This window comes from Gouania willdenowi, chromosome 6, assembly GCF_900634775.1.
Source record: "Gouania willdenowi chromosome 6, fGouWil2.1, whole genome shotgun sequence".
Classification (NCBI taxonomy): Eukaryota; Metazoa; Chordata; class Actinopteri; order Blenniiformes; family Gobiesocidae; genus Gouania; species Gouania willdenowi.
Window position 1 is genome coordinate 32,614,330 of NC_041049.1, and position 6,196 is coordinate 32,620,525.

At 40.1% G+C, this 6,196-nt stretch overlaps 1 protein-coding gene across 2 annotated transcripts in view; it reads right to left on the reverse strand.

Moving 5' to 3' along the window:
• LOC114465526 (DENN domain-containing protein 2A) overlaps nucleotides 1–4,847 on the reverse strand; it is a 47,509-nt gene extending 42,662 nt beyond the window's left edge. For both annotated transcript variants that reach the window (XM_028450598.1, XM_028450597.1), the window contains exon 1: nucleotides 4,549–4,847. The gene's annotated coding sequence lies outside the window, so the exon portion shown is untranslated. The remainder of the gene's footprint in view (nucleotides 1–4,548) is intronic.
• Between the last annotated feature and the right edge of the window lie 1,349 nt (nucleotides 4,848–6,196).

Genomic DNA, 6,196 nt, shown 5'->3' on the forward strand with positions numbered 1-6,196 from the left:
TAGTTGTGAGAATTCTGTAAAAAAATATTATCATTATTATTATTATTATTATTACTAGTACAGTGCCCGTTGGAAGTATGCATTCATGTGGAAGCATAAGGGGTATATTTGCGGGTGCAAAATGTGGGTGCAATTTTCCTGGTTTAATTCCATGGGACATATGCATGATAAATGTGTTTGTTGTTTTGTTTTGTTTTGTTTTTACTCAGTTTTATATTTTATATATAAAGAGACTCAAAAGAGAAGTCCACAGGAGCGAGATCAGGGCCAAACTCAGCTGGCGCACACCGGATGTGAGCTGTGCAGTGAAATAGATAAGGATGGTGCGCTAGCGCCCCCTCAATCTCTGAGGTCAAAAGCTGCCGTCCAGAAGTAAAATAAAATTAAAGTAAATGTTTTTGAAATGGCCAAATTACTCCAAAATAACAGATGCACAAACTCGGGGTATTTGGAAGCCGTTGACTAAGTTTCAGGTCGAACGGGCACCGCATCGGGGAGATATTTGCTCTACACCCACAAACACACACACAGACCTTTCCGTCATTATAGTATAGACTAGTACAGTGCCCGTCGGAAATATGCATTCATGTGGGAGCATAAGGGGTATATTTGCGGGTCCAATTTTCCTGGTTTAATTCTATGGGACATGTGCATGACTTCATCATCACTTTTATATTTTTTTGTTTGGTGTATTTTTCTGTAAAGTATGTTTTTTGGAGTCATGTGTATCTTTCTGTTGTCTTTTTGTGCATAATTTTTTTTTTTTTTTTTTGTAATGTATGTTTTTTGGAGTCATGTGTATTTTTGTATCTTTCTGTTGGGTTGTTGTGCATCTGTTGTCATTTTAGTGTATTTTTTGTACAAGTATTTAGTTTAGTTGGAACCCGTTGACTAAGTTTCAGGTCGAACGGGCACCGCGTCGGGGAGATATTCGCTCCACACACACACACACACACATGCACACAGACGTTCCTTGCTTTTATAGAGACTTGCTTTTATAGAGAGATAGATTATGTACAGCTGCTCTCCACTTTTAGTTGGACTTTGTCAATCAGTCCTTGCATTTTCAACAGGGTTCCCCTACTGCCTTCTGTTGGGAGGGAGGTTATGGAAGCGCTCAAACACATTTATTTTATAATTTTTTTAATTTAATTTCTTTTTTTTTGTTTTAATGTATTTTATGAAGTTTTATTGTGAGATGCTGTAAAGCATTTGGCGACATACTGTATGTACTTTGATTGGCAATTTCAGCATACTGCATTCTTACTCTCAGTTGTGTGTTTTTTTTTTTCTGTAAGTGTAGTTTGTTTCGTAGTTATGCAGAATTTGTTCAATCAAATCTCCATTGCAGTCACAGGAGGATCTGCTTAAGCTTGGTGGAGTTTTACATGCAGCTATTATGGGATTGTAAACTACACAACACAGCAGCTACAGCAGTTTCCGTCGCTGACAGAATAACACACTTTGGACATGTGTAGGTTTAGCTCACCTGGCTGTTAGCATGCTAATAGCCATAGCTTCATTCAGAGCAGAGCCTCAAAGCTACAAGGGCCATCGTTTACATATATACACACATCTCGGACAGCTTTTAAATCGATGCCTCCATGTGTAACAGGGAAGTTGTCTTCCAAAATGACAGTTTGGGAATGTAAACCATCTTTTCTGATGAGTCATGCCAATGAATCATTTCTACATTCCTTTATGCCACTCGGCAAAAATAACCCAACTGGGTCATGATTGGCTTTTTTTCTCTATTGCAGTCATGGCTGATGGCCGCTAATATGTGGAGAAAAGGAGTCACCAGGAAGTAAACTCTTTCTCTACTACCTGTGTACACTGTCTTGCACAGAGTTAGCCTCTGACCCCGGCTCAGAAGGTAAATATTTGACCCCATCTGACAACCCAAAACATGAATGAGAGCCAAACTGGAGCCAGACACACACAGAAACAGCCACAGACAGGCAGTCCCAGTCTCTCTTCACTATCTCTGACGCTCTAAACCTGCTCTGCAATCTCAGCCAATTCAATAAAGACTCAGTCTTACTCAGTTAAGTAAATAAAGACCCAGGACAGACGGTAACAGAAGGAGTGGAAGAATGTTGATTGTTGTTCAGTGAAACTCCTCGACCTATGCTCCAGTCAAACCATTCACTCTGCTGCTGTATGGATTTGTGTATTTTCTACACTGAGAAGTCTTACTGAAGTTTGGCTGATAACCATCTGTTACCATCAAATTCCACACAAAAGCAAAAAATAATAAACAGAGAGGAAGTTGATACTAAATAGGTATTTAACAGCTTAAATGTAATTAAATTAAAAGTACAGCTCAACTTTTGCTGGTTTTTCTCAACCATACTATTTTTACCTGACTAAAACTTGACGAAGTTGTGTGAAGACGTGAGAAATGAAGACAATACAACAATCAAAAGTCATCTCTGTATGCGAAGTTAACTAATTGTAGTTGATTTAAATACAAGGCTAAACCCTAACTAAATCATAACCCCTATGGATCCCCTTGGGTCTGAAGCAAAATGATGACCAGTACTAATCCTAATTAAATAATAACTAAATCCTCTGCAGATTGAATTAAGAACCTCCAATATAAATTATAATGATATAGCACATGTTAAAGCTGACAAGTAGTGCATGATGCATGTTCTCACAGCTGCCCTTATCTTTGTAAAGCATTTTACTTTTAACAGTAGTAGAGGTAAGCTACATTTGTAGCACAGCTGCCCCGACATTGCAGTCAATGGTCACAATTTATATCAACAACCCTTCCTTCCTTCCTGACCAACGACAAATGCACTCATTTATACAAGGCAGTGTGGTGTGCTTAGTCCAAGGACACAACAGTGTTAAACCTAACAGTGGTTGGAATGGAGCGAGAACCAAACCCTTTAATCCAGAGCCATGAAAGCAAGGCCTGCCCAACAAACAGGAGGCTAAGAGCCACAAATCACTCACGAGTAATAGTTCAATATACCACACATATAATAATAATGGCCAGGAAGAAAATCAAAGCGTGTACAGAAACCATTATTTGTTCACACCAGTCATACCGGTGGTGGTCTGACATGTGTGTGGCTGCCATTTCACGCCTACTCTGGCCATCACCAAGGACACAATGACAATGACTTGGATAGAGCAGGATTTGAACCGCCAACCCTTGTTATTGAACAATCCACTCTACCACTGAGCCATGGTCACCATATATATTACATTCAGTCACTATCTTTGTGTGCTCCTTTTAACTAATTACTGCTGTACACAACTGTTAACTCCACCCACAGCTACAGACTGTTCAAGATTGGGTTCAGCAACTCTCACAGCACGGTACACTGCCACTCTGTAAGGGTGAGTGGTAGTGCCATAGACAAGACTAATCTCTCATCCATGGCTCTGCCACTGGGTTTTTGATACACATATTTGATATGTTTTGATTGGGCCTTACAACACGCCTTTTGGTGGAAGGGAGCACATCAGTGACCACACGGCTAGGTGGATAGTAGCCTGTAGGATCCCAGCAGCACTGATGTAAGATTAACACTCCTGCTCACTTTGTATTTTTGACACAAAGTAAAATTGTCTGCTGTTTTAGTGCTGAGATTTCTCACTAAACGTGCATCGCATGAATGACAACGAGCCTCAGGGGAGGGGCAAAGGGAGCCTCAAGTGGCTCTGGAGCCACAGGTTGCTGACTCCTGCTCTACACATGCACATACAAACACAAACACACACACACACAAAAAAATACAAAAATAAAATAAAATAATCAAAAGAATAAGACTTGCTTCAAACATCTACCACCCTCATCTGTCGTATAATGAAAGAAACCATGTCATGGTGACAATATAAGGCTGATGACCCTGTATGTACAGTATTCATTAACATAAAAGTCTGATAGAATAAGGATTTAAATAACTGTAACATCTGAATTATATGCAGTGTTGTGTTACTGTCATTCACCCTTCTATCAGTTTCTCAATCTGTCTTTATTGCTGCAAAAAAAATAAAGAAGAAAGTGGGAGTTAAATTGTGACACACCTCTGACATCAGTGTTCTTGCTACCTAGAGCTGTAGTTAAAGTTAATAAAAAGGAGAATGTAGCATCCAAACTATAGTCTCTATAGTGTGTGTGTGTGTGTGTGTGTGTGTGTGTGTGTGTGTGTGTGTGTGTGTGTGTGTGTGTGTGTGTGTGTGTGTGTGTGTGTGTGTGTGTGTGTGTGTGTGTGTGTGTACAGATAAGTCAGCAGATGTGGTCTAATGTGGGCGGACGTAATGGACTGGGTTATGACGTGCCACTTGGCCAACACTCAGCATACTTATTCTGGAGCCGCAATAAAATAAACGCAGACTGTAAGCCCATTCCAACATCTACCTTCAAGCTCTGCCATTCACATGTGTGGTGCATCATTAGAGTCATGCACACTATAATGAACTCATTGACTGAAGATGACCATACCTCACCATGTGTGAAAAAGACTTAAGATAGAAAAATGAACTTTCCCCAGTGGAGGAAGGCTAGAATGTTTGTGGTGAGATTACCTTTCTGAGGTGGGTGAGCCCTGATGAGCTGCTCTCAGAGGAGTCTCTCATTTTGTGAAACCTGACACCACAGAAGATAGCATCCACTTGCATTGTATCCTTCCTCACAGTGTTCCTTTTGGCTCTTTTCCTTCCTTCCTTTCACCTCTGCCCTCTATCACTCTGCATTATTCTTGCAAAAACCTCTTGCCGAAGGTAAAGATCCAAACTCAGAGAGAAAAAGGCTGAAAAAGACTCAAATTCAGGGAAATCCCTCCTCCTGTCCAGCCTCCAGGCTCAACTGTTTACAGCTCTTTCTCTGTACTTCTATCTCTCAATGACACGGAATCCGTCCCTCTCTCTCTCTCCCCTTCCCAAACTTTTCCCACCCCTCCTTGCTTCCAGATCGCCCACCCCTTTCTCCCTCCTTTCCCCTTCTCTCTCCTCCCTCTCCATTTTCCATCATCACCACCCCTCTTCCCACCTACCCAAATCCCCCACTGTTGAACTAATCTGCAGCTGGCCAGCTGATTGGAGCCCTGGTTGCTTAGGAAACGAGTGTCCTGCTCAGAAATGGGAAAAGGGAGGAATGAAGCAGGAAGGGGCACAACTGAATACATAAATAAAATCCTCCTCTGGGAGTCAATTACATTCACCCAGAGGACCAGGCTTGAAGGAAAACATGCTCATCTATTTTATCTCATCCAATTGAGTGAGGAAGTTTAGGCCACTAGTCCAGCTCAGGCCTGGGGCTGCAACGAGCAGAAAAGGGAGTTAAAGTGCAGGAGTCCAAAGACATGACTGTGATTAACAATTAACCTGGTCAACCCTGAAGACCCCCTGAGCTCCACTTGGTAAAACATTAAACAAATAAAAAAGTGAAATTTTATTAAAAAATGCTGTACATGCCATTTTAAAATTCAATCCGAATCATTTTACACACTGTGGTGGTTGGGGGCTGGTTTGTGTATTTCAAGCAAAATAGCCAACAATCAGGTGTATAAGTAAATATTTAATACTAGGGGTTGGACGACAGACAGTTGACAAGCCGATAGACAATAATGGGCCCACACTAATGCTACAAATGACATCAAGGAAAGGATAGAAAGACCAAAATTAATTGCAGTTGGAAAAATAACCATGCATTAATTGACTTATATACTACTTAATCTTGATATAAGCCCTACAACTCAATATATAAAAAATAACAAACAATAACATAATTTTTTTTTCTTATTTAAAGTGCAAAATGTCCCACTCTGTAAATAGAACACAAAAACAGAGAGTAAAAATATCAAACTAGAAGAGTCTACAGAGTGCAGATTTAAGATATGACATGTTCTTTTTCAAGAATTTTAGGATGTCTATATTTTTTTGCAGCGATTGAGACTTTTGGGCGTTGACTGTCTCCTGTAGTTGAAAAGACATGCTTGCCATTGTGATCCAACTTGTACTGTCAATGATAGATCTTGTTTTAATATCGCAATATATTGTTGGACAATATATCAGCTCACCTTTTCTTAATACTGAATTATTCCTCTCAGTGTTTTTTTTTTTTTAATCCAACATCCATTAATATTACCATATTAATTATTGCCATTTACTTAACCATTGGCAATGGTAGAGAGTGGTGGACTGAGTGAGTGAATATAAACATTGTGTAGCATGC